The 27,788-nt window shown below is 32.7% G+C and overlaps 1 long non-coding RNA gene across 1 annotated transcript; it reads left to right on the plus strand.

The window, feature by feature from the left end:
- Positions 1 to 8,954: 8,954 nt before the first annotated feature.
- Positions 8,955 to 26,546, plus strand: LOC108907597. Its single transcript, XR_001964337.1, has 2 exons — positions 8,955 to 9,113; positions 26,513 to 26,546. It is a non-coding gene; the product is annotated as an uncharacterized LOC108907597 (long non-coding RNA).
- The last annotated feature ends 1,242 nt before the right edge of the window (positions 26,547 to 27,788 follow it).

Below are 27,788 nucleotides of genomic sequence, written 5' to 3' on the forward strand. Positions count from 1 at the left end.
AGTGCAGGAATGAGGGAAACCTGGAAAACCTCATTAATTAGGGAGGTGGTCAAATGCCAACCGGTGTCAATCTCTCACACTGACCCAAGCCAACATTCTTCCACCCTACCATACCTGCACAGAGGGTGTCAATCCTCCGTACAAGCATAGCTAATCTACGGTCTACCGGCCACGGGAATCGAACCCGGGCAGAAATTTGCACACGATTTAAGTACTGACGCCTTAACCCGGGCGGCTATCGACCGATCACGAAAACTAAATCAGATATTAACAATCCAAGAACAGGTGGTTGCAGAAGAGGTTATGCGCAACGCAATGCTGCCAACCGCATATCACTAAATATCTCCATTGGTGCGTAATTCAAAAAGTTAGGTTATTTTCTGAACAGACCTTGTACTTTGTGAATGCAATAAAAATTATGTTGGAGAGACGTTTCTGTCTGTAAATATTAGAATGGACACAAGGATTACATTAAAGGTGGTAATTTGAAAACTCGCTTAGGAAAATTTCGATGTAATTCAATGGGATTCTGCCAAAATTTCGGAAAAAGAAAATATCACCGTTAAGATAAAACTAAAAGAGATCGCCATTATTTTATTAAACTGTGAATTAAATTACTCAGTGAATTTAGATCATAGTTGACAAAAATTAAAATAAAAAGAGTAATGATGGGATACACATTATGTGATATCTCAGCAAGGAAGCAGATAAACAAAGATAAATTGTCAAAATTAATTAAAAACGAAGTCATTTTAAATTCTGTAAACGAAAATAGATTAATTTTCGACTTATTGAAATGAATGATATAGTGACATAATTTCATAAAAATAACACTTGATTGATTCACAGGTAGCAAAATAGCCATATACATAAAATAAATAACGATAATGAATAATACCTAAAATTATTTATAACAAATGCAGTAATTCTTGTTTGAAAAACACTTCTTCCACTCTTTTGTAGCAGTTGAATACAAAGTAAATTCAGTTTTTACTATCTTAGGAAAAATAAAGTTGTTTATTTCTTTAAGGAGTACTAGATAGACTATTTATTTTGATCTATCTAACGACTCTCAACAGCAAAAAATATAAAATGCAAATATTAAAAAAAAAATTAAATATAAAAATGTTTTGTATACAATATGTCCGCGAATTGATTTAATGGACCAAAAAATGAAAGATACGAAAAAAAGGGATTCTTGTTCAAAGTTTTTTCTTGTTTAGAAAATAGGAATTAAAAAATTTAATTTTTTTACAGGGAACAAAGTACAAAACTAAAATAAGTCTTATTCAAGTGTAATTTTTAAATAATACGAACATAATTACAACAATTAAGCTAAAAAAAATAAACAAAGCAATACGATGAAGATATCAAATTGTAAAAACACCACCCCCATATTGAATACATTTTTCTAATTGCTTCCTCAGATATCTTAAGGAATTTCTGATTCCTTCCTGGGATATTGAACGGACAGCCGAGTTTATCGCTAAAAAAATATGTATCAAGCATTTTTAAATACGATTTCTATAGCAAATGTTATTGTAAAAATATGGGCCTATAATGTCAGAGAATACTTAATTAAATTTTTGATAATGTGATTCATTCAACTTATTCATTTTTTAAGCAAAAACTTTTATTAAGAGTGCCTATTTCTCGTATATTGCAAAATAAGGTATGTTTACTCTTAGGTAAAATAACATTTTTGTGTTTGCTTTTGACCCACCATGTACAACAAATTGAATTTCGTCATGGTGATTCGTGTTTTCTAAACAAGCAATAACTTTTATCAAGAATGTCTTTTTTCCGTATCTTTCACTTTTTGGTCCATTTGTCTTCTTGTAAACTCAATCCGCGGACATGCTATACTGAATACCTTGTCACTGAATATATTTGTTTTATCTTTATCTAGGTAGATATCTATTATTTCATGGATTTTATATAGATTAAAATAACATTGTATATGCACGACATAGACCAAATGTTGTATATTCAACAACAAAATTCCAAATCCCAATTTCTTATCGTTAACACTATAAAAGCCAAAGAAAATTAGTTCCATTGCAAATGGACGATGTTAATAACCAAATGGTTTTCCCTTTTCATCCCGCCGTATCTGCGTCTTTTATAAACCCACGTTTCAATTAATCGTTTATCTATTCTCACTAAGCTACATAATTCCTGAATGGCCAGAAAGGCATAGGAGCGTGACAAATATTCTTACTATGCATGAATAGAGAGCTCTATTGTATAATGTCATCCCCACACACACACGAACCACAGTTGGACCATTATCTTTTATGGGTTGTTAATAAATGACCTACACAACCTACTAGGGGAAAATGAAGACTTTGGCGCATCTGAATAAATAAAAATGATACTGTAGCGCTACGGTTTAAATACCTTTTATCTTAATGATAAATTGTAGATCCAACCCCAGAGATTTTCTTAATTTTAATTTAAGCGAAGAGTCATCTCAAACAGATCACGTGGACAAAGATAACTTACTATCTTTATCTGTTGTCTTTGTTGTTATCTTTTTGTAGTGTAATATCCTCCATGCTGGCAGTCTGGCTGGAAACTCATGAAACTTTTTATAAAAATTTTGATTTTGATACATTTGTAGTCTGTGCGGGGACGCACAGAAGTAAAAACAATGTAGTTAGGGAAAAACTATGTATTCTCCTTAACTGGACCTCTAGACACAGAGAATGATAATAGTAATGGCCACATTCGATATCTGATGCCTTGCTAATTCTACATTTTCTTATATAAACTTTATAGAACAACGACGGTTATTGTAAGGATGCAAGGTGATATCACGCGCCGGCAAAGAACATAGGCCAGGGTCGGACTGCACATTTGATAAAAATAAAAACTATTTTTGATACATTTCTGATTGATTTAGACTTTAAGTCATTTCTTTCTCTTTTTAAGTCTTTAAAAATTACTCACCAACATAACAAATTTCAAAATCAATTATTATTATATTATCCGAGATGGTACTCGGTACTAATTAAGGATATTAAAAATAAGTATAGGCTATGGAATACATATAAAAGAACTGCTAGTGTAAATACCGTACGCGCCTAAAGTATGAAAAATATTCGAACAGGTCGATTTTTAATTTAAAAAATACATATTTTAGCATAAAAGGCGATTTTCAACCGTCATTTGTTTTCGAGTAATGACGTCATCGACATTTTTTTAAATAGCAACCCCCTATTTTTTTTCTTGATTCTGAAAGATCGTTTCATTGTCAATTCGACAGTATTAAAATGTTGCCATCTTACATAGGAAAGTTTTCGAGTAAATGACGATTGAATGTTAGAAAACCCAAATCAATTAAAATAAAGCAAAAACGTTATCAAATTTAGTTTTTCGAAATGCCTGAAGTTTTTTATGGATCACGTAGGTGTAAATCTTTACAAAGTGTCACTGTCATACCGACTTTCTAAGTATTGTAAGCGATATAAAAATTATTGTTGAATTTAAAGTATTATGGCACATTTAACTGTCACACAAAGAATTGAAATTTTAATTCTTATCGGATGCGGGGATAAGACTAGAACGCAGCAAGAAGTTTGCGATTTATTTAATGAAAAACATCCAGATCGCCGATCAGCCAATCAACAGTCAGTAAGATAGAATCTAAATTTAGAGAAACTGGCAATGTTGTAGATATCCCAAAACCAGGACGTCCAAGAATTAGTGAAGATCACAAACAGAACATTTTGATAAGTATGGTAGATAATCCTCATAATACTTCACAATTGGTTGCATTAAACAATGAAATTAATCAGATCACAGTGCTACGTATCCTGAGGCAGGAAAAATATCATCCCTACAAAATTCAACTTGTGCAGGAACTCAATGAAGACGATCCCGACCGCCGCTTACACTTTTGTGAAATTATGATGGATTTATGTCAAGTAAATAGAGATTTACACCGGCAAATCCTTTTTTCAGATGAGGCCAGGTTTTGTCTCAATGGTACAGTGAACTGTCAAACTTGCAGGTATTGGAGTCGGGAGAATCCTCATTGGATGGCAGAGACACATACCCAACACCCACAGAAATTAAATGTGTGGGCTGGAATAGTTGACAACAGAATAGTAGGACCTTTCTTCTTTGAAGGAACCCTTACAGGAGAAAGATATTTAGAGTTTTTACAAAATGACCTTGTTCCAGTGCTTGTAGTAATTTTTCCTAACGATAATGACCCTGATATTCCTGATGACACCATATGGTTTCAGCAAGACGGTGCTCCTTCGCACTATGCGCGCCCTGTTCGAGATTTTCTGGACAATTGTTTTCCTAGGAGGTGGATCGGCATACGAGGACCAATAGAATGTCCCGTGAGATCCCCAGATCTTACACCCTGGACTATTTCTTATGGGGCTACTTAAAGTCCAAAATGTACGTTAATAGACCAATAAATTAGAAGAACTCGAAAATTGTATTATAGATGAAATACACAGAGTTACCTCAGAAATAATTCATAATGTGTAAGAACAATTTCTACACAGACTTGCGTATTGTCAAGAAGTCGGTGGGTGGCAATTCGAACACTTAATTAGGTAGAAAACTTAATGAATTGAATTTGCTTGACATAGGAATTGTTATTTTTTTAATGAATAAAATTTAAGTTTTCTAACATTCAATCGTCATTTACTCGAAAACTTTCCTATGTAAGATGGCAACATTTTAATAGTGTCGGATCGACAATGAAACGATCTTTCAGAATCAGGAAAAAGATAAGGGGTTGCTATTTAAAAAAAAATGTCGATGATGTCATTACTCGAAAACAAATGACGGTTGAAAATCGCCTTTTATGCTAAAATATGTATTTTTTAAATTAAAAATCGACCTGTTCGAGGATTTTTCCTAAAAAAAATTTGTTTCGTTTTTACTGAATTTATTCCATACTTTAGGCACGCCCGGTATATATCAGCAATTTAAGGCGATTAGATCAGAAATTTTGTCCGCAAAATTGAGCAAGAGCTAAAAGAAAAACCTAATAATTTTTGGTCTTATGTTTCTAATAAAAATCAAGATTCAGGATATCCTGCCACTATGAATTTTAATGGTCAAGAACTAAATAATGAACAACAATGTTTTGCTAGTTCTTATATTCTGAATAACGTATACAGACATCTTAACAGTCAGCTAATTCATAATAGCCAGGTTGAGGAACAAAATATTGTTAGAAGTATAAAAAGAATTAAAATCCAATTTTACAATGGGGCCTGATCTAATTCCGGTCTTTCTTCTGAGAGACTGTGCAGTTGTATTTGCAAGACCATTGCGGGTTATCTTTAATTTGATTTTAAAAATGAAAACCTTCCCGGACATTTGGAAAATATCGAGAATACGACCTGTTTTTAAAAATGGCGATAAAAGTGATATGTCCAACTATCATGCTATTACAATTATATGTAATTTTAGCAAAATATTAGAAATCATTTTACATAATCATTTATATGAGCATGTTAAACGAATTATAGATATTAATCAGCATGGTTTTATGAGAGGTAGATCGACTACAACAAACCTTGTGTGCATTACAGATTATATCTCTAGAACTTTGTACAATCATGGTCAAGTCGACGTTATAGATACAGATTTTTCTAAAGCATTCGACAGGTTAGATCATAGTATTCTGTTGGAAAGGTTAGACGTCTGTGGTGTCTTTACAAGTCGGAGGTACAGTATGTACAATATAGGGGATTTAAATCTGAACTCATAAATGTATTGTCTGCAGTTCCTCAAGATTCCATTTTAGGACCCCTACTGTTCAATATTTTTTTGAATGATATTAGTAAATATTTAGATGTTAATTTCTTACTTTACGCTGATGATATGAAAATATTTGTTAGATTGATACTTTAAATGATTGTCAGAACTTACAAAATGATTTAACATCAGTGAGTATACAGTGTAGGAAAGTACCGATGGTCTATCAGAAGTTACGTGAGAGCGATAAAGTAAGCCATAGAAATCCATGTGATAGACAAGGATGGCTATAATGAAGGCGTCTAATAGTCAACGCCCATTTCGCCCTTCCACAAATAAGATCCACTTCTTATTTGTGGAAGGGCGAAATGGGCGTTGACTATTAGACGCCTTCATTATAGCCATCCTTGTCTATCACATGGATTTCTATGGCTTACTTTATCGCTCTCACGTAACTTCTGGTAGACCACCGGTACTTTCCTCCACTGTATGGTGTAGAGAAAACTGTATTCGAATAACATAAGTAAATGCAATATAATGTCCTTCTCTAGAATGACTTGTCCTGTGATCTATGATTAAAAATCACTCTCTTACTTGTCCCAATTATATAAAAGATTTGGGAGTAACGTTTGGACAAAAATTATCTTTTCATGAACTCATACGCAATGTCTCTTCATCATCTTATAGAAGCCTTGGGTTTATGATCAGAAATTATAGAGATTTTGCTGATCCTTCTACAATAGTAAATTTATATAATTGTTTTGTAAGATCTCGCTTGAAGTATGCTTCAATAGTTTGGTATCCTCAGTCTATAAAAATAACTTAGAAAACATTCAAAGAAAATTCTTAAAATATATGCACTTCAGAACTCAAGGAATTGGATTTTCCCACAATATTCTTTTGGACATATTTAACTGTAAGTCCTTAGAGACACGTCGAGATATGCATTATGTTTTTTTTTGTGTAAACCATTAATTATGTGTATGATTGTCCTGAAATTTAGGAACGTTTTAACTTCCACGTGCCTCGCGCCAATCTACGCTACTCGAATATGATGTACCAATGCCTAATAGTAATTTATTATTGTTATCACCAATTTATGTCATGTGTGAAAATTGCAACAACAGCGTCTAACTTAATATTGACATTTTTTCTTGTAACATGAAATCAATAACGAACCTATTTTAATTGGCTTTTGTTTGTTTTGTTATTCATTTTACGTTGTGTCTTTATGGGCATTATTTATCGTATTTTATTCTATTTTACTAAAGCATATGACTGTTTTACACTACTGTTATTTTAATTAATGTAAAATACTTATTAACTTTTATTTTTATTATTTTTGAATTTATTTATAGTTTTTTTTTGTCTTAGAATTATTTTACCAATTGTTACTGTCATTTTTCATTTTTTATATTACATATTGTGTTCCCACCCATTCAGTAATTGGATATTTTCTGTTGAATGGTCTATCAAATAAATAAATAAATAAAATAAATAAATTTTTTCGGCAACCGTCCGGGAAGTGGCTACTTCCCGGACGCTTTTTCTTTGAGAAAGTAGCATTTTTTCGGCCTAGTCCGGGAAATACGCACTTCCCGGACTAGGCCGGGAAGAATCACATCGTTGTTGTCATTGTGAATATGAAAATCTTGGAAGGTATGATTTTGATAAATGCAGTTGAACATTACCATAGCAACGAAATAACGACTGACAGCTATCTGAAGTGAAATTTAAATATACTAAGCATTTCAAACAAATTAAACCCTTTCAATATTAGCAATTGCTCAAATTTTACTATAAATCTTAATATAAATAAGAATTAGAATGTTTCTGTTAGTACCTATCTTCTGTTCGAATTTCAATATTTAATACAAATAAGAATTAAAATGTTCGAAATTTTGTTCTACAAAAAAATATAATAAAGAAATGTGTCTCATTAATTTGTTATTCTACATGGTTGCCGTAAAAATAGTGTACGCAACACGTCCGAAAACAGTTTTTTTGAACTCGCAGACTTCCAGGACTCGCCTACGGCTCGTCCTAGAATTTTGTCAACTCGTCCAAAAAAACAGTATTTTCCGGACTTGTTACGTAAATAAGTAATTTTCACAACTTTCACTGTTCATAAAATAAATTGCAATAACTATAATGGAATATACAGGGTGTAACGTAAAGGTTGGGAATAAATTAAACGGTGGATTTTTTATTTTAAAAAATAAATATTTGTCATATAAAGTTATGCTCTTCGGGTTTTCTTTTCCAAGCTACAGGACGCTAAAAAATTTCAAAAAATGTAGGTTTTTAATATCATTTTCGACGCAAAAAGCTTTTTTCAATACTTATTTGACCATGTTCGGTGGCTGAGTCAAAGCATACTTCATAATATTTTTGATATTTTTATTTGCCTCTGTTAGTAGTGGGAAAAAATGGTATTTACAAAAGTTTTATTTAAGGAAAAATTACAAGAGCTAGAAATAAAATACAAGAGGGTAATTCTGTTTAAAATAAAATGTGGAGCATAAAAAAATATTTTTACCAGTGGCGTGCTACAATTTTCTTCGAAAAACCTTACGGTACAATCCGTACGCACGCCAATGAGTAACTTTCAAAGTCAATCTTTTTCCTGTTACCAGGGGATTATCAAATTAAGCTAAGGCTAAAATTTCGCTTCATTATTTTATAATGTTCGAAAGTTATTGGAGAAAAATTAAATTTTTTTAATCTTTTTAACGCACCGTAGAGCATAATTTCATATGAGAAAAATTTATTTTTTAAACCAAAAAATCCAATTTATTCCCAACATTTACGTTACACTCAGTATACTGGCCAAACAAAACAATATATTCATAAATGTAAGAATTATAATCATAAATATAATTTCCAAAATACTTAGTTCTTATAGTTAACTCCTCGCCAAATAGCTAACTATAAGAAGGTAAAGGCTTAGCTTTTGGAACGTTTAGCTATCTGAAAAAAAAAATCTGAAAATCCGGTACATTAATGGAGTTCCTAAAGTAGTCACAAATTTAAACTAAGCTTGCCCAGCAGTCACTCTCACAATACTCTGTGTCTTTACTATCAGAACGTTCGTAGCCTGCGATCCAAAGTTCAAGAGTGCTGTATCTCTCGGTGATTATGATGTCGTTGCTATTAGTGAAACGTATTTAAATCCAGGTATTAACAATCTTGAATTATTTCTCGTGGCAAATGATGTTTACCGTAAGGATAGACGATTAGATCTTGTTGATAAAAGTGATGGTGGTGGTGTTCTTCTGGCAGTGAGAATCGATATCATAGTTAACGTTGTGGAAGCACCGCAATTAGATGGTCTTGTTAATTCAATTGACATTTCATGTTGTAAATGTATTATCTCTCAGGTAACTATAATTGTCATTGTTATATATATTCCACCTGATGTTTGTGTTGGCGATTATGAGCTATTCTTTGATGAATTTGAACAGTTTCTATCAGCTCTTGATGGAAGTATTGTTATTTTTGGAGACTTTAATTGCCGTGATTTTATACTTGGAAATAACTCTAACAAGCAGACTTTCACAATAACTAATTTTATGAATCTGTGTGATCTTAAGCAGATAAATACTGTACTGAATATGCATGGTCGAATTCTTGACCTTGCATTTACTAATTTGACATGTATTATAAATAGGGATAATGCACCGTTGGTTGCGGAAGATGCACAGTACCATCCTGCATTAGTTTTTAACTTTTTTAATCTGGCTGTGCGTGAAAAGCAGTTTGGTGTCAATACTTGTCAGGATAAGACAAATTATAACTTTAGAAAATCTGATTTTGCGGGATTGTATGGTGCATTGATGGACATTGATTGGTCATTTTTAGAAAATATAATTGATGTTAATGTTGCACTTGATTTATTTTATGGCAAAATTTATACTATCTTCAATAGTTTTATTCCGACATTTAAAGTATTTAAACGAAAATATCCGCCTTGGTACACGGCTGACATGATTAAGAGTATTAAGAGGAAAGCACGGTGCTTTAAGCATTTTAGGAATACTGGTCGCCATGAGTTTTTGCGTGAATATAAAGAGCTGAGAGCATATATCAAGCGTTGTTCTGGATTAGCTTATAATGATTATATAGTTAATGCTGAGCTTAATCTGATTAATTCAGAGGGGTACTACCCGGATCTGGTGCTGGTTACAATCATTTCCCTTGGTGGGGTAGTTGGGTAGGTAATTATATTGACGTATTTTATATCTCTTATTTCATCATAGAATGATTAATTAATTACATTATGCGCTTATTGCGTATACAGCGCATGCGCATATCTAGCCCCGCCCATATCTGCTGATCCATCTATCCCACTTTCAATGTACCATGTGTCATAAATCGTGGCTGGAAATGTGTGGATAACTTCACTCCAATGTTAAAGACATGGTTAGAGTTTTAATGGCTCCTTTACTGGCAATATATAATCTTTCAGTTACAACAGGAGTTTTTCCTATAAGTTGGAGAGAGGCGAAAGTGTGCCCTATATTCAAAAGTGGCGATCGCGCTGATATCACTAATTATAGACCGATCTCTATCCTCTGTAATTTTTCTAAGATTTTTGAAATCATTTTGTATAACAGGACATACTCTTTGGTTTCTCAACAAATATGTCCATGTCAGCATGGTTTCATGAAAATGAGATCAACAACCAGCAATCTGGCCGTTCTTTCTCAGTATGCATTGGAAGCGGTGGACAGTGGAGTTCAGTTCGATGTTATATATACCGACTTTGCAAAGGCATTTGACAGAATTAATCATAATATTCTTTTGCAAAAACTTTATAGCTTTGGTTTCAATTCTGATTCAGTCTTACTGTTACAATCATATTTATCCGAAAGACAACAATATGTTTTTTATAATGGTTACGGTTCTGTCAAGTATTTGGCGAAGTCGGGAGTACCTCAAGGTTCAAATTTGGGTCCACTGTTATTTTTGTTATTTGTTAATGACCTTACAACTAGTCTGAACTGTCGGAAACTAATGTATGCTGATGATTTAAAAATTTTTTCTAACATTACCTCCTTAAATGACTGTGTCGTTCTTCAAGGAGAAATAGCAAAAATTGAAGCCTGGTGTAATTTGAACGATTTATATCTAAATGCTAAGAAATGCAATATTATTAGCTTTACAAAGAAGAAATCACCTTATTGTTATAGTTACTTAATTAATCACATCAAAATTAATCGTTTGACTAAAATTAAAGACTTGGGAGTGATCTTCGATCAGGAATTATCTTTTTCATGTCATATCGTGTCCAAGGTCGATGATGCAATGAAGGCTTACGGTTTTATACTTCGCAACTGTAAATCGTTTACTAATGTCGCGTCGCTCATTATTTTGTATTTTTCGTACGTTAGAAATAAACTAGAATACTGCTCTACTGTTTGGAATCCATTCTATTTATGCCATAGAGAGTTACTTGAAAAACCGCAAAGAAAATTTCTCAAATATTTATGTTTTAAGATAGATAATGCTTATCCTGAAAGAGGTACACCATATAGGCAACTGACTGATAGATTTGGATTTCAAAGTTTAGATTTGAGGAGAAAATTAAACTCAGTCACTTTCCTCTATAAGTTATTAAATGGTCAAATTGATTGTCCTGAGCTGCTGAGTAAAATTGATTTTCATGTTCCTAGGCATAATTCTAGAAATACTGATACTTTTTATTGTTTGCGAAGAAGAACTAATCTTTTATTTAAGTCACCTATATATAATATGTGCAACTTATTTAATATGGTATCGCATCTCTGTGATATAAATCATACCAGCTTAAAATCTATTTTATTAATCGTATTCACGTTATTCCTAAGGTACTCTAATGAATTTCATGTGTTTATCGATGTGTTTTTGTTTGAGAAAAGAAAGCTTTATAGTATTAAATGACTGTTTGAAATAGTCGTCAGTACGACATAAAAGACAATTTTTTACATTTCTTTGACCACTATGATAAGAAAGTAGGTATAACCTTATATCGCTGAATTCAACTTTAGAAGTCGAAGAACTATTTATACTATAAAATATAGAATGCCCTATTAAAAAAAAAGTCGGTAATGTTATAGGTCTCTCCAGGGTGATTCATTAACAATGGGAAAGTCGAAAGCTGAAGATACTACACGAGAAATGGTGACCATTGGCGCAAACATGCCTTATCCGAAAGTTGATAATTTCAGAAATACAGGGTGTTGAAAGTTAAAATTTTAAATCGTTTTTTTGCTATTATTCTGAAAATATGTAGGTTAGGAAGTTGAAAATGTGTGAAACTATATTTTTTTAGGCGACGTATAAGATGCGTGTTGTAATTTCAGTATTGCTCATACAGGGCGCCACTTACGACCATTTTTACCGAAAATTTAGTTAATAACTTTTTACCCTGTATATTTAACATAAAACTTGATTCAAAACCTGAAAAAGCTATCATTTTTCCATTAATTATGTACTCTTGTTTTATTTCGGTATCTCGATCCGTTTTCGAGAAAAATCGATTTAACGAACACTATGTTTTATGAGAAATTAAAAGCGAAACAAACCAAGTATTTCTTCGTGTTATTACAACCATTAACAATAAAACAAATGAAATTCGTAATAATGATTTCAAGTCAGTATTCGAAGAATTTATCTATACCGTTGACACTGATACACTTTACACGTTTTCTGAGAGATCTTCGAGTTTGAAACAACATATTGGGATTGCGTCCGATTTCGTTGGCAGCGATTTGTATTCTTTGCCACAACTCTTCACACGAGATTCTTTGTAAACCATATCTTTCATTCGAGACCAAATAGAAAAATCAAGAGGATCGAAGTCCGGACTTCTGGATGGCCAAGCAAAAATGCGTACATGGCCAATCCAGTCATTTGGAAAAACTGCATCTAAATATGCACGCACTGGCCAAGAAAAATGCGGTGGAGCTCCGTCGTGCATGAACCACATGTCTCTTCTTAAATAAAGTGGAACTTCTTCCAGTCGTGGAAGCATTATTACTTGGCCACCCAGAAGTCCGGACGACAATCCTCTTCATTTTTCTATTTGGAAGAATCTATTGGTTCGTGTGAAGAGTTGTAGCAAATAGTACAAATCGCTGCCAGCGAAGTCAAACGCAATCCCAATATGCTGTTTCAAACTCGAAGATCTCTCAGAAAACGTTGTGTAAAGTGTGTAAATGTCAACGGTGGATTCTTCGAACACTGACTTTAAATCATTATTACGAATTTAATTTGTTTTATTGTTAATTGTTGTAATAACACGAAGAAACACTTGGTTTGTTTCGCTATTACTTTCTCGTATTATCAAAACATAGTGTTCGTTAAATCGATTTTTCTCGAAAACGGATCGAGATACCCAAATGAAACAAGAATACACAATTAATGGAAAAATGATTGCTTTCTCAGGTTTTGAATCAAGTTTCATGTTAGACATACAGGGTAAAAAGTTATTAACTAAGTTTTCGGTAAAATTGGTCGTAAGTGGCGCCCTCTATGAGCAATGCTGAAAATACAACACGCATCTTATTCGTCGCCTAAAAAATATAGTTTCACACATTTTCAAGTTCCTAACCTACATATTTTCAGAATAATCGTAAAAAAACGATTTAAAATTTTAACTTTCAACACCCTGTATTTCCGAAACTATCAACTTTCGGATAAGGCATGTTTGCGCCAATAGTCACAATTTCACGTGTAGTATCTTCAGCTTTCGATTTTCCCATTGTTAATTAATCACCCTGTATAAAGGTAATAGAAAAACTTCCTAGAGTATGTACTTATAATAATGTTACTATTTATTGCAATAAATAACACAAATGTGTAAAACCGATATGTTGGAAGGAAAAACAAGAAATGTAATAACACCAGCTGGTTTCATTTGTAAAATAAACATGAATGAATAAGTTTGTATCTCCGAACGTTAGGATTCGATCCGCGTCTGCTTTCATACATATTGACAGGCCAGAAACCCTTATATCGATGACATTTGGATTCTATTTGTGTAAAACATGAAATCTGGCCCTTCTCATAACACTTTTGATGTGCGTTTTGAACGTGACTTACTTGAGTCCCAAATAAATTTTATATTTTAAAGTAATGGATTCCACCCTAGTCGTTTATATTGAAATGCATTATTAATAACTTCTGAAAACATAAATATCAAAAAAAAAACCGCTGAAATAATTCACACAACTGCGGAACATTATCCTTCTTTCTTCAATATTGTTATTCAAGAAATATATCATATTTAAAATAAATCAATTTATTAAATTTCAATATTCAAAACAGAAATGATATACTCCAATAAATTCAATTCAACATACAATTTTAGACTGAAACGTACCTATATTTTACTTTACTCTATTAATTATAAAAATTTCCTAAAAAATTTTATCAAATGGACTAATAATAATAATAATAAATTGTCTTTATTTCCAAACAAGAAATATTTATTACATAGTGTCAATAAATAGGGGGAAGTGTCATTTTAACTGCCTTTCAACTTAACCCTAATAAAAAAAGTAAATTTAAATACAATGAAATGTGAATAGAAGAGCGTGCGTAATACATTCTGAATTTAATGACTAAACATTTTCACGCAAAACCAAACTAAGACTAAGTATATCAACTATGTCGAAACAGTGGACAATAATTACAAAAATAATAAACAGTAGACCATAATTACAAAAATAATATTAGAGAAATGAGCCAAATAGGTATCATCAAGATTAACGTTCATCAAGCAATAATTTCTTTTTAAAGTTAATTAAGGAAAAATTATTAAACTCGGCCTGCAAATTGTTGTATTCCTTAGGTGCAATATAAGAGAAACTCCTAGTGTACAGAGCAGTGGCGCATGGCGTGGCGAGAAATTTCGAGCAAATGGGAATAACGAATACTTACTTAAGACTTTATAAATATTACACATTGAGTGTAATTTACGAAGTTTATCAAGCTTCAAATGATTAGAGTTGTGAATCAAGTTAGTAAGACCACTATCAATTTTTTTGTACCAAAAGCGAATCTGAAGTAACAATTCTGAATTCTCTGTAAACGTGTCGAATCAATCTTTAAAAGTGCGGGTTCATAAACAGTATTGCAGTATGAGATTTTTGAGATTATTAAAGCATTACAGAGGTTTAGTTTTAATTCCGAGTTCATTAGGACTCGATTAGGTTACAGCTGTATTAAAATTCTGTAAGATACTTGACATAAATAGTTTATATTCTTGGAAAACCTCAAACTTTCATCAAACTATAGACCTAAGTTTTTCAATTCACTACCAATTTTTATAGACTCATTTGCTATTTTAATGTCTAGAGATTCTTTTATTAAATTTCTTGTAATTCTGGGACTAAAAAGGATGATATTAGATTTCTTAGGATTTAATTTTAATTTATAAGCAACTGAAATATTTAGTAATGAATTTAAATCGTTGTTGATTGCTTCGTTAGCGAACTGTAAGTCTTCAATAAAAAAGTTGAAGTATACTTGAGAATCATCAGCGTAATGATGAATATTATTTATATTTAAAACCTGATTGAAATCCGAGATGTAAATAGAAAATAATAAGGGGCTAAGTATGGAACCTAATTATGGATTGAGGTACGCCAAAATTTATTGGTAAGGCGTCTGACACCTTTGAGTCAGAAATTACTTTTTAATTACGATCATGCAAGAAACTATTGATTGGAGACGCGGGTGAATTATCAAATCCATAAAATTTTAACTTACTGATGAGAATATCGTGATCCAAGGTATCAAACGTCTTACTATAATCCAACAAAACAAGACAAGTCACTCTTCCCTCATCAGTAGCCTTCACAAAATCGTCTGTTATATGTAATAATAATGCAGTAGTAGTATTGTGACATAAAGCCAGACTGGGAATCTGGAATAATATTATTACCAAATATATACTTTGATATGTGATTTTTCAAAACTAACTCACAAATTTTAGACAGTGTAGAAAGTACCTATGCTAATAGGGCGAAGATGACCTAACTCAGTCGGATTACTATTTTTTGGTAATGGAATTATGTTAGTAGACTTCCAAGCACTAGGAAAAGTAGTAGTAGTAGTATAGTTGTGTTAATTATATGCGTAATATGTTCTAATAATAAATCATTAATCAACTTTATCATAGTAATTGATATCATATCATAGCCGATGGAGTGAAACCGAAGTGAAGGAAAAAGTGCAACCGTTGTTAAAGGTGGACTCTGTATATTTATTAAGTAACGAAGTTTGTTCTATAGTAGGAGTTGGTGGTGAAATATTATTAAAATATATATTTATAGCATTTGCATCTTTCAAGTTTTCCGGTAGATACTGTGCTTAGGAATTACTAATTATATCTAAGGATCTTAGGGAATTCCATACGGATTTGCTGTCCTTATTTTTTAATGTATAATTAAGAAATGTTTTTTTTTTCTCATTACACACTGCAGTAGTGATATAATCAAATCCTTATAGAACTCCCAATCTGGGTTCGAGCGAGTACTTTTATATTTCAGAAACGCTTTATCACGTATCTTCATCATTTCTTTTAGGGTATCTGTGAGCCACGGGGCACGTTTTTTTGTAATTTTAACTGTGAGTAAAGGGGCATGAGTATTAAATAGCTGCAGTAAATTCAAATTAAAAAAATTAATCATGTCATCCACATTTTGCAAAGTAAAGATATAACTCCAATTAATAAAATATAAATCATTGTAAAATAAATGTTCCTCAAAATTTCTAGTCACGAAATGTTAACAATTTTTCGCGAGTTTTAAGTTTTATAGAAGTTACAACACATGAAACCAGAAAATGGTCTGAAACACCAAAAACATCCCTAACATTCAAGGACCCTATGATATCTAAATTTGAAATAACTAATATGTCTAATAAGGAAGATGAGTGGGGAGTAACTTTTGTAGGTTCATTAACAAGCTGTTCCAAATTGTAGGATTCTAAAAGAGATATGAGAGAGTGAAGTTTAAATGTTTGCAACGGCACCAAAAATTTAGACTATTTCTGCTGCTACAACTCGCATTACCGCTTACTAGCATAATGTACAGGGTGGTCCGAATTTTATTCAGGAAACTCCGAGGACAGATAGATTTCATTAAAATAATAGGAGTTTGCCTTATAAGCATAAGGCTGGAACGTCCTAGACTCTAGGACGTTCCAGCCTGTATCTCTAGGACCTAGAGATACAGAGTGTTGAAGTTGATAAAAATAGATTTTTTATTTGTATCTCCGGAATCTATTTACCGATCTCAATAAAATTTGGAACAGATAATGTTCGATAGTAGACCTTGCATTCCCTAAAATATGAGCTGTAAAGGTTCAACCAGTGATGTACAACTGGACAGGGGTCACCCCCTTTTTATAAAAAAAACCTACGCCACAGTATTTTTTTACAAGTTATTGTAACGGATTTATATGTATGCACTAAATACGTAAAAAGGTATCTTCATTTTTTTCCCTAAGATTCACCATTTTCAAGTTATTCATACCAATACAATCCACTTAGGCAAACACTTCAAACCATAATGTTACAAGAATATTTATCTTTATGCTTAAAAGTAAGTGCAATTTGTAAGCACATTTCAAAGCAAAATTCTTTCCACATCACCTGTGAAGTAATGTTCCTGGTGTGTTTTAGTTTCCCCTGAAGGCCTAATCTTTACAAATAAGAACAATTTAAATCAAAATAATAATAAAAATACATTTACCAAGCAACAACAACTAAACAAGAAACAATATTAACATTACGTATTTACAGCAATTGTTCAAAATGCGAACCACCCACATGGATACATTTCTGACATCTTCTATTAATGGAACTAATTGAAGCTAATATCATGTGGTGGTTTTCTTTTAATTCATTACACCCGTCTTCTATTCACTGCAGTAGTGGTCTAGCATCTATTGGAGTACCCAGAGTAAACTTTACTTTTCCGATAGGTAACCCCAAACATAGAAGTCCAGGGGCGATCTGGCTGGCCAAGACACTGGGCTCTGCACCATTATGCATTGGCATTTGATCTTCTACCTATCTATCACCCCATATAATTTTCATTAAGCCATTCTTGTATTATTCTCCTAAAATGCGCAGGAGCACCATCCATTTGTATCCAGTTATTTTGTCGTATGGAACATCCTCTAAATTCATATAAGTAGATGGTTTTCTAGAAAGTTAGGAAATGACTGGGAATTTAGATGAGGTGGCAAGAAGAAAGGTCCACAATACTTATTCCGAGCCATACTTTCACAGAAAATTCGTGTTGAAAAGATCTTGTCCGAATTTCATGAGGATTTTCTTGTGATCAAATACGCAGATTGTGAAAATTCACTACCCCTCGCCTAGTGAACGTAGCCTCATCGGTCCAAAGTATTTCTAGTAAAAATTCTAACAACCACTGATAAAAATTCAGGCATCTTTCTGCATCTTCCGGAAGTAAATTTTGCACAGATTGTAAATGGTTCTGATTTCTGCTATCCTTATCTAGAACTTTTCAGATTTTCGATTTACTCACCCCAAGTTGCCGAGACGTTCTTCATGTACTTAGCTGAGGATCGTCGTTAACTGTTCTTAAAATTTCATTTATGTGCCTTACATTGGCTCTGTCGTGATTTTCCAAATATCGTTTTAATCCAAAAAAATGAAAGCGACGAGTGTAAAGAATTTTGTTGATGTGCTTACAAATTGCACTTACTTTTAAGCATAAACATAAATATTCTTGTAATATTATGGTTAGAAGTGTCTGCCACAAGGGGATTGTATTGCTACGAATAACTTGAGAAAAAAATTCAAGTTACCATTTTTACGTATTTTGTGCATTAGAATAGAAATCCGTTAAAATAGCTTGTAAAAAATACAGTGGTGTAGGTTTTTTTTAAAAAAATGGGGTGACTGTGTCCAGTTGTACACCACTGGTTGAACTTTTAGTGCTCATATTTTATAGAATAGAAGGCCTACTATCATACATTAACTGTACTAAATTTTATTGAAATCGTTTTATAGATTCCGGAGATATAAACAAAAATCAATTTTCTGTAGAATATTACTGTTTATTTATTTGATTGTCACCACAAAGTTTCCGATGTCTAATTATAACAAAATGATTCTGTAGTTAAATTCTTTAAATATTTCGCCACACTAAAATGCAACATAAAACAATAAACAACAATATAAAAAATAAATGATATAAAAATTTTTACCTCAATTCTTTACTGAAATATACTGAAATCTTAAATTGTCTTAATAAACATTTTCTTAGATTATATTTTCTGCAGTATTGTTTTTTACAGTGTAAATCAATCATCTTCCCTCTTCAATCTTTAATTAAAGTAGCACAAATAAAAATAAATTACCCCTTATAGAATCAGAAGCGTGTCCGCACACAACGGTATACAAAATGTTGCAACTGAATGAAAAGGCAAAAAGTATCCATTACTGTACATGTTTTTTCACTCAGTAATGGATTTACGGGTCACTAATGTGGTATAATGTCATCAAGAGTGCACTTGCAAAAAGTCTTTGCGTACAAGGCTACTTGAAAAACAAGTAACGCAAGAATAGGGGTGGAAACAATGGTCCGCCGACCTTCCAACTCGTGTCGAGTACTATAAATAATTCATCTCAAATTTAGGAAGAGAAAAAGTTGCCTGTGTGCCGGGATTTCATTTCGTTTTACATATTTTTTATTGCATGTTTATTCACGACTTTATAAAAATTTTATTAAAACATGACCCTTATTTGCTTATGTTGCTTTGTCTCCTATGTTCTTTTATATCCGCATGTCATCGCATCGCAAAATATATGTGTAAAAAATAAATAAGATCATGTGGTGGTCTAAATATATTTTCTAAATGAACTACAAAATCGGTAGGAATAAAATTATTTCTTTACTTGTGCATGATGATTCACAGCAAATATTGAAAAAATTCAGGGGGTGATTGCATATCAAAAATGTAACAAATTTAAAACAAGCGTGTCAAATTACTAACAGTTTAAAACTTGTAGGATGTTGAAGCAAAATAAAAATGAATATTGTTTGATACCAAACGTTAGATTCTAAGCAGATGAACAAGGAAAACAATCGAGGAAGGATGTGTGGACAATTTTGGCAAAGGATACAAAGTGAAGACTCATTCAAGTATTGGAATTGTGGTGCCGAAGGGAATGTTAGGAATCGTTCTCTTAAAAACCATCCGGCCAAGATCAAGGAAAGTCTAACGAGAAGAGAACTAGTTAACCGCTGCGCGATGGTAACCATGACCACCGTTGTAAAGACTTTACATATTTATTGGCGAACTACGAGGAGCTCACGTATTCAACGTTTTTCAAATGAATTTTGCCAAGTCGAGTTAGATTGACTATACACATTAGAAATTTAACATTTCCTTTGTAATATGTTTTATAAGACTAATCTGTTTAATCTATGTAGATAACATTGTAAACAGATTTTAAATTCAATTTTTTTACTACGAAAATTTCTAGGCGGAGCGGCTCCCCAGAGCTCTCAAGAAGTAGCCCTGACAAAAGTAAATTGAAGACCAGGTTGAAAGAAGTAGAACGTAAAAATCTTTAGTGGGAGAACAATTATTACAAAATAACATAGAAATTTTAAAATCTCTTAATAATTGAACGAAGTAGGAGAACAGAAAAAATGTCTTTTCTGATTTTCTGAAAAACGTAGCTTGAATGAGATTCTGTCAGGAAACAAAGGAAAGATCCAGATTTTGAGTCCATTTTTCAACAGAAAACTTAAAACTTAGATAAATCCATATGGGATAATATTTCTGAAATATCTCCAGCTCTGAACAGTTTCTAGTGACTATTGGTTGTCCAAGTTGTGCAGAATGGCTGGATTAAGAAGAAGATTGGAAACTTTCTACGAAAAGATCTATCAAATTGTATTATCTCGAAAAATAGTTATTCAAGCATTTCTTAGTGACGTCTTTGACGTTCATTTAGTAATAAATAAAATTTTCAACAAAGTCAGAAAGTGATTGTAGTGGACTGAAAGTTGTTCCGATGTGAAACAATAATTTGCATTTGCTGCTTTTGTCTCTAGTAATAAAAGCTCTGTATTGGAATAGCTTGATTGGGATGATTGGTTCTATGTGGAGAAGGAATGTTACGGAAGCTCACCTACCTTATTGATTTGTCAGTTCTTGAATATTTGTTAATTTAACGGACAATTTTCCAGACTATTATATTCGATTAGGTTCGAGATGCTTTTCGAAGGCCGAGAAATTTCTAGAACATGAAAAAGTATAAAAATGGGCATTTTCAATTCTGACAGACAGTAGGTAGGTATGTGCTCTGAAAATGAACGTGCGAGATGGAAAAGTTAGTAGACAGTTATTGTTGTTGTTGACATTTTGTCGTTTTTAAATTTTGAAGTTAAATAATAGCCAATCAGGGTATCGAATATTTAAAATTAACCAATCGCAACGTCTAGTTTCAAAACACAGCTAAAAGAAGACGTTATAATTCGAATATAAAAATATAATTTCGAACGACATAATTTGTTGATATCCACGTTAAATTCCTGGCAGCAGTTAGTGTAATAGACAAGGAAGTCATCCTTTGCTTTAAAATATCTGAAAAACTAAGTAAAGAATGTTGTAATATTCAACAGTTAAAAGATTTATATGCGTTATGCATCTTAGTGCAGTCACTTAATATATGGCATCCTAATAATAATAATTAATTATTCAATCAATTCAAACAAATCTGACGTCATACAAAAATGAATAATTAAGAAAATATATACAAAATAATTTAAAAAATGAAGAAAAAAATTCGACTTAACTTACCTTAGTCAAAAAATGCTTCATTTCAAAATTACGGGGTGCTAAATGCTCACTTTTAAAATGGTTTTCGATTATCTTTGCACTGACAAAATCCGAATTGGATTGGACGGAATTTGATATACGTTATAAGGATCTGACAACCAATACAAAAAAAAATAAGGAAGTACAAAGGGCCCTCCCTAAAATTCCATCAGACTCCAGAATCCCCGCATTCTTGTATGTGGATTTTTCTAGTGTTATATTCAAACATTTTAATTTTAGGACAACTTTACAGTTAAATAGGCTCTTGTATCAATTATTCCATTATAAATGATTGGGCAGAATGAAATATTAATTTTCGTTAGTTTGTTTCATGATATAATGACACAAATTCAAATAAAGTCGCCTTGCTTTCACGATAAATGGAGGTTTAAGACAATTGTCAAAGCGATTGGGAGAAATGTCGGTTTAGTTGTGAATATGGAGCGTTGATCAAATATCCAACGTTCTTTTGCAGTTAAAATTTATTTTAAAAATAACAATTCAATTGTAACCACCCACCTTCTATTTCGTCACTTTGATTTAAATCCACGAGATCCAATTGGAGCAATTTTTATTAAAACACACTATCCAAGACACTTCTGACCGAAATTAAAAAAATATTTTTTAACCTTCAGATTTACAATACAACCGCAATACTCAATTTCAAATTTCATTATTTCTCACCTTCAAAGTGCTTCCACAAGAAATTAATGTAATGCGCGTAAACTCAATCAAGTAAATCTCCATTAAATTTTTGATAAGTCATGTACATGCTTCTAAATTCCTGTACCTCTTTGGTACAACTTAATACATCCTTTCAGATCTAAAATCCTAAAGAAATTCTTGTACATCCTTAAAAAAATCATAGTATATCTTCATAAGTGTACAACATAAATCCCATATATGTCCCCCTCGTCTTAAACGAAGCATCTTAGTTGTTGAAGTAAGTTGACTTAATTTGCATTATTTTCTCAGGAATCTGTGGTAGCTGTATGATCATTGTTTTCTGGGACACCCGACATCCTATATAATAAACTTAAGGAGATTGACAATTTAATTTCAAAGCATTTCTTCTAGAAGAATATAATAACTGGGACTGTTGTCGTAAGTACGATACCAGAGACAAACCATTTAATATTCCAGTACCCAATATTACATAAAATCATAGCACACAGATCTCATATATTTTTGGACCCTAGTCTGCTTAATGAATATAACTATTATAAAAAAATAATTCTAGATGTTTATTTTCGTGGAAACTAAATTGGTATCTAATCTAATATACAGCGTGGTAAAAAAGTTCTGCATAAAATTCATATTTTCGTTAAACAATTTATTTTTCGAAAAACGGTGAGACCCGTCGATTTTTATTTGATCAAGGGCACCTTGTTATGTGGAAAATTTTTTTTTTCGATAATCCACTTACGGCAGCGATGACATCATTTTTTTTTAATGACAACGCATATTTTTTTCGTTCGAAATTGATGACAGTGATAATTATCTAAACAACGGCAACGGTGTGAAAATTTCGATGTCTTACATAACAATTTTTTTTAGAAAAATGCACCTTAAGTTCTTATAAGTGATAATTGTCTACTTACACTATTAATGGCTCCGAAAAGGACAAAGTTGACAAAATTACATTTCAAACGAGTAAAATTACACTAATGTTTGTGTAAGTCTAGCGAAATTGTTCGAATTGCCCACCCTGTACCATTTGGCATTGTCCTAAGCGTGTGTAAACGCCGTCTACACTTCGTTCAAGCATTCCCGGGTCGATTTGATTTATTTCAAAACGAATACGGTTTTTAAGTTCTTCCAAATCACCTGGTCTGTTTGTGTACACACGCGATTTCAAATAGCCCCACAAAAAAAAGTCTAGAGGTGTTAAATCAGGCGAACGCGGAGGCCACTCGATTGTTCCGCGTCGCCCGATCCACCGGCCAGTAAACGTGTTATTCAAGTACTCCCGTACTTGCACTCCATAATGGGGCGGTGCACCATCCTGCTGAAACCAAATTCTTTCCTCAGGAATATCAGGATCCTCGTTGTTCGGGAATAACTCTGCTAAGCTTGGGACCAAATCGAACCGCAGGAAATCCAAATAGCGAGCAGCAGTTAAATTTTCCTCGAAAAAATACGGGCCTAAAATACGACGCCCTATTATTCCCGCCCAAACGTTCACCTTTCGGGGGTGCTGATGATCTACTTCTTGCACCCAGTGCGGGTTTTCCTGAGACCAATACCGGCAGTTATGTCGATGCACCGATCCATTAAGATAAAAAGTAGCCTCGTCAGAAAAAATTATGTTCTTGAGGAAGTCGGGGTCTCCGTTACATCGATGCATTAAATCTTCACAAAAGTGGAGACGGCGGTCTGGGTCGTCCTCAGTCAATGCATGTATCAAGTGACCCTTATAGGGGTGAAATTTCTCTTTTTTGAGAAAGTTCACCACAGTTACATGTGAAATATCATTGTTCAATGCAATCGACCTTGTACTAGAATGAGGGTTGTCCTGGAGCTCCACCAGGATATTCAATCTAGTTTCATCATCTACTCTAGGACGACCCGCACGAGGAGCATCTTTCACACTACCAGTTTCCTCAAACCTTGCCAGTACCCTACTAACCGTAGATTGCGTAATTGGTGGTCTGTCAGGGTACGTTGCATTAAATAATTGGCAAGCTTCTTGATGGGTTCGTAACTTATCGCCGAAACCAATCATCCTCAAAATATCAATTCTTTCGCGTTCACTAAGTTTTGCCATTTCGAATTAAACGATTTCACCAAAGAATGTTAAATCGGTACTGATTTTTAGTCTTCAATATTTCAGGTAATCTACTCCTTTCAAGTAAACATTTCTTTGGATCTTTTTTTTTTGGGGAATTTATCGGCAAACTCGAAGACAAAAAGTCGACCTTAATTTGCTACATACTATTTGGATTTTGTGCGGTTGAACTTGGTTCTAAATTTTGCAGTTTAATCAGGATCCTGACAATATCTGATGAATAATTCCGCAAATATTACATAACACCAGTTGCAACTTAAGTTATCTGAAATGCTTTCTGCCGAATAAATTTTTTTCTAAGGCATTTGATCCGTAAACAGCAAATTATTGCATTCAAGAACTTAAGGTGCATTTTTCTAAAAAAAATTGTTATGTAAGACATCGAAATTTTCACACCGTTGTTTAGATAATTATCACTGTCATCAATTTCGAACGAAAAAAATATGCGTTGTCATTTAAACAAAAATTATGTCATCGCTACCGTAAGTGGATTATCGAACAAAAAATTTTGCCACATAACAAGGTGCCCTGGATCAAATAAAAATCGATGGGTCTCACCGTTTTTCGAAAAAAAAAATTGTTTAACGAAAATATGAATTTTATGCAGAACTTTTTTACCACGCTGTATACAGGCATATTTTATGACATTTATACTTACTGATAGGTATAGGCGAGTACATAATCACCTCAAAAAAAAAAATCCTGAACAAAAATGTTTGTGATATACATGATGATTTTTTAATTTTCACTAAAATTTGTTTTAGCCATAACTTTCGAAACATCTAAGAAAATTAATTTTTCAAATACATCACTGAAGGCCAACAGAATCGTATTGGAAAATATACTATTCTTTTTGGACCCTACGAAAAATTCTACTATTCCATGCAGCATACTGAAAGTACATAACAGTAGTCATGGTAGATGAAATAAGACGTCCTAATTCAAAAGCTTTCGGTGATCACTAAACTCTATTAGAAGTATGGACCGTAATTCCAGGTTCAAAAAATTCAACCAAATAAATTCTTTGCGCTCATGCAAAATCTGTAAATGTAGAGAATGCGTAAACTGTACGCAATATTAACCTGTGTGAAAAGCGAAATCGTAGCCCGGAATCAACATCAGTGATGCTAACACATAAATGCGAGAACAAAATATCCCTGGCCCATTATTAAAAGCAAAAGAGCAAAATTGATAGCACAGTTTTGAATTTCAAATATATTTTTATAAAATTTCTCTGTTGACAGTTTATTTAATTTCAAAAAAACAAAAACAATTTTTAGTTTTGCATGTACCTAATTTCTGCAATTTTGCTAACATAAACAATGAATAATGAAGCTAACAAAACACCAGCTATTAGGACCTATATTCTAAGTTATGAGTCCTACAATTCTAAGTCACCTATTAAAATCATTGTTCTATATTGAAGACATGAATAAATAAGGATGAATTGAGAAATTATATATATATATATAATATTGTCATTTAGCTGCCTTACACTGTAGTATAACAACCCCGGGTTGGATCGAAAAAAATAAACGTAGTTGTGGCCAAAAATATGTGATCGTCATAAGGAATACCTACGTTGTATACATCTATTTCTAATTGACCGGAAGGCGCTGGCTACTAACTTTAAAGAGGGGAAGTATGGTTTAATTTTATAAAACAAAAGCAGAGTAAATACTCCTAACTTTATTATTTACATACAGCTGTCTTCAAATTAAACATGTGACAATTAGAAAGAACAGCAAAAACATTAACAACCATTTAACATAAAAGGAGAGTGCCAGGCTCACCTAGAGCTCGTGTGGGAAAAGAGCATGGCAGAGAAACCCACGATCGTTGCTCTAACTACCCAAACATAAATACAAAACAACCGCTAACAAAAGGCATAAATTAATATCCTTTACTAATGATAAATAAGACCTGAATTATTTAATGTGTCACTAAATGTCACCTCACTCGAATTAGACATACACATTTCCAAGTAAAACTGAAGAGGTTTGGTGTTAGTTAGCCGGCAGGGCCGGAAGGTACTGGAGTCCGATACGGGAGATAATCCAGCTATGAGTTGAGATTTTGGAAGATCTGTTTTAGCAGTTCTTTTTTTGTATTTAATTATTCTTTTTTTTTCAGATTCGTGCCTCAAGGGCGAAAATGTTAATAAATTCAACAAGGCTCTTATATGCGTATGACATAAAGTGAGCACAAGAAACGCTTTACTATTTGTTTTTGGAACAATGTAATCATGATAAAACAAGTTAAATATGAAACAAAGGAGTTGTTATTGCAATATCTGGGCAGTCACGACAATATATATATTTTAACATGTAATAAATAATGAGCAATCGCTAATAATAATTGTAACAATTTTACCTTAGAAAAATATATGCCCTTGAGCATAAAGCAATGGAAGCTAAACATACAAAGAATTATTATCATTGAACATCTGTAACCATCATAATCATAAGATTACATAGAACAATTAACAACAAAGTACTTAAAGAATATTACCTGCTAATTAATACCGGTTAAACACTTTTAATTTTTCACTATTTTGCCTCACTGCCCGCCGATCGTCTTGCTCCCATCTCCACACTGTTCACACTTCAACTATTTTAGGCTTCCTTCCAGAATTCCCCACCTAGCGCTTGTTTTTGTGCTTCCTTCTACCAACTGTCAATATTACGTTTTCATTATTATTATTCAACACCCATGTAACAGGTGACGTCGAAGTTGATACGATAAGTATGGTTTTGCACAACACTATCATGCCATCATGAAATAATTAGTGCATCCAGTGCATAATAGTATCCCTGAATACTTCCTATAATAAAAAAATCTTGCCTTACTCCCTAACAAGCGAAAATATAGAACTAGGGATAAATACGAGTATATTCGCTGGATTAGCATCATTAAATCAATATCAAGAATCAACGTCACCAAACAATTCAACATGTGCAAAATGTGGTTATCCCAGGAAAATCAATTTGATAGTTCTGGCTTAAAGAATATAACATTTCTACCACACACATACAATTTCAGCTAAGTGTGATTTATAATTTTCATAGCCAGGTCATGTTTAGACCGTTTCTCAAAAAAATGAAATGCCAAAATTACATAACTAGGATAGTGCAAATATTTTTTAATTTGTGTACTTTCTACCCCAATCAATGGTAACTTCCAGCAAAATTGTAACTATTCTTAAAAAATGTTAAGAATATTTTATGTAATAGGGGTTTAGTTTTAGCACGCCACTGGGGTTATATGTGGAGCTGAAATATTATGTTAACAGAGGGTCAGTTACATACAAAAATATTTTCTTTAATCTTTATAACAAAGTATACTTGGCCTTATGGCCAATTATCATAATTTCATATCAAAATTATCTGATAACATTCGTGTTCCTTAA

This window comes from Anoplophora glabripennis, unplaced genomic scaffold, assembly GCF_000390285.2.
Source record: "Anoplophora glabripennis isolate ALB-LARVAE unplaced genomic scaffold, Agla_2.0 scaffold403, whole genome shotgun sequence".
Classification (NCBI taxonomy): domain Eukaryota; kingdom Metazoa; phylum Arthropoda; class Insecta; order Coleoptera; family Cerambycidae; genus Anoplophora; species Anoplophora glabripennis.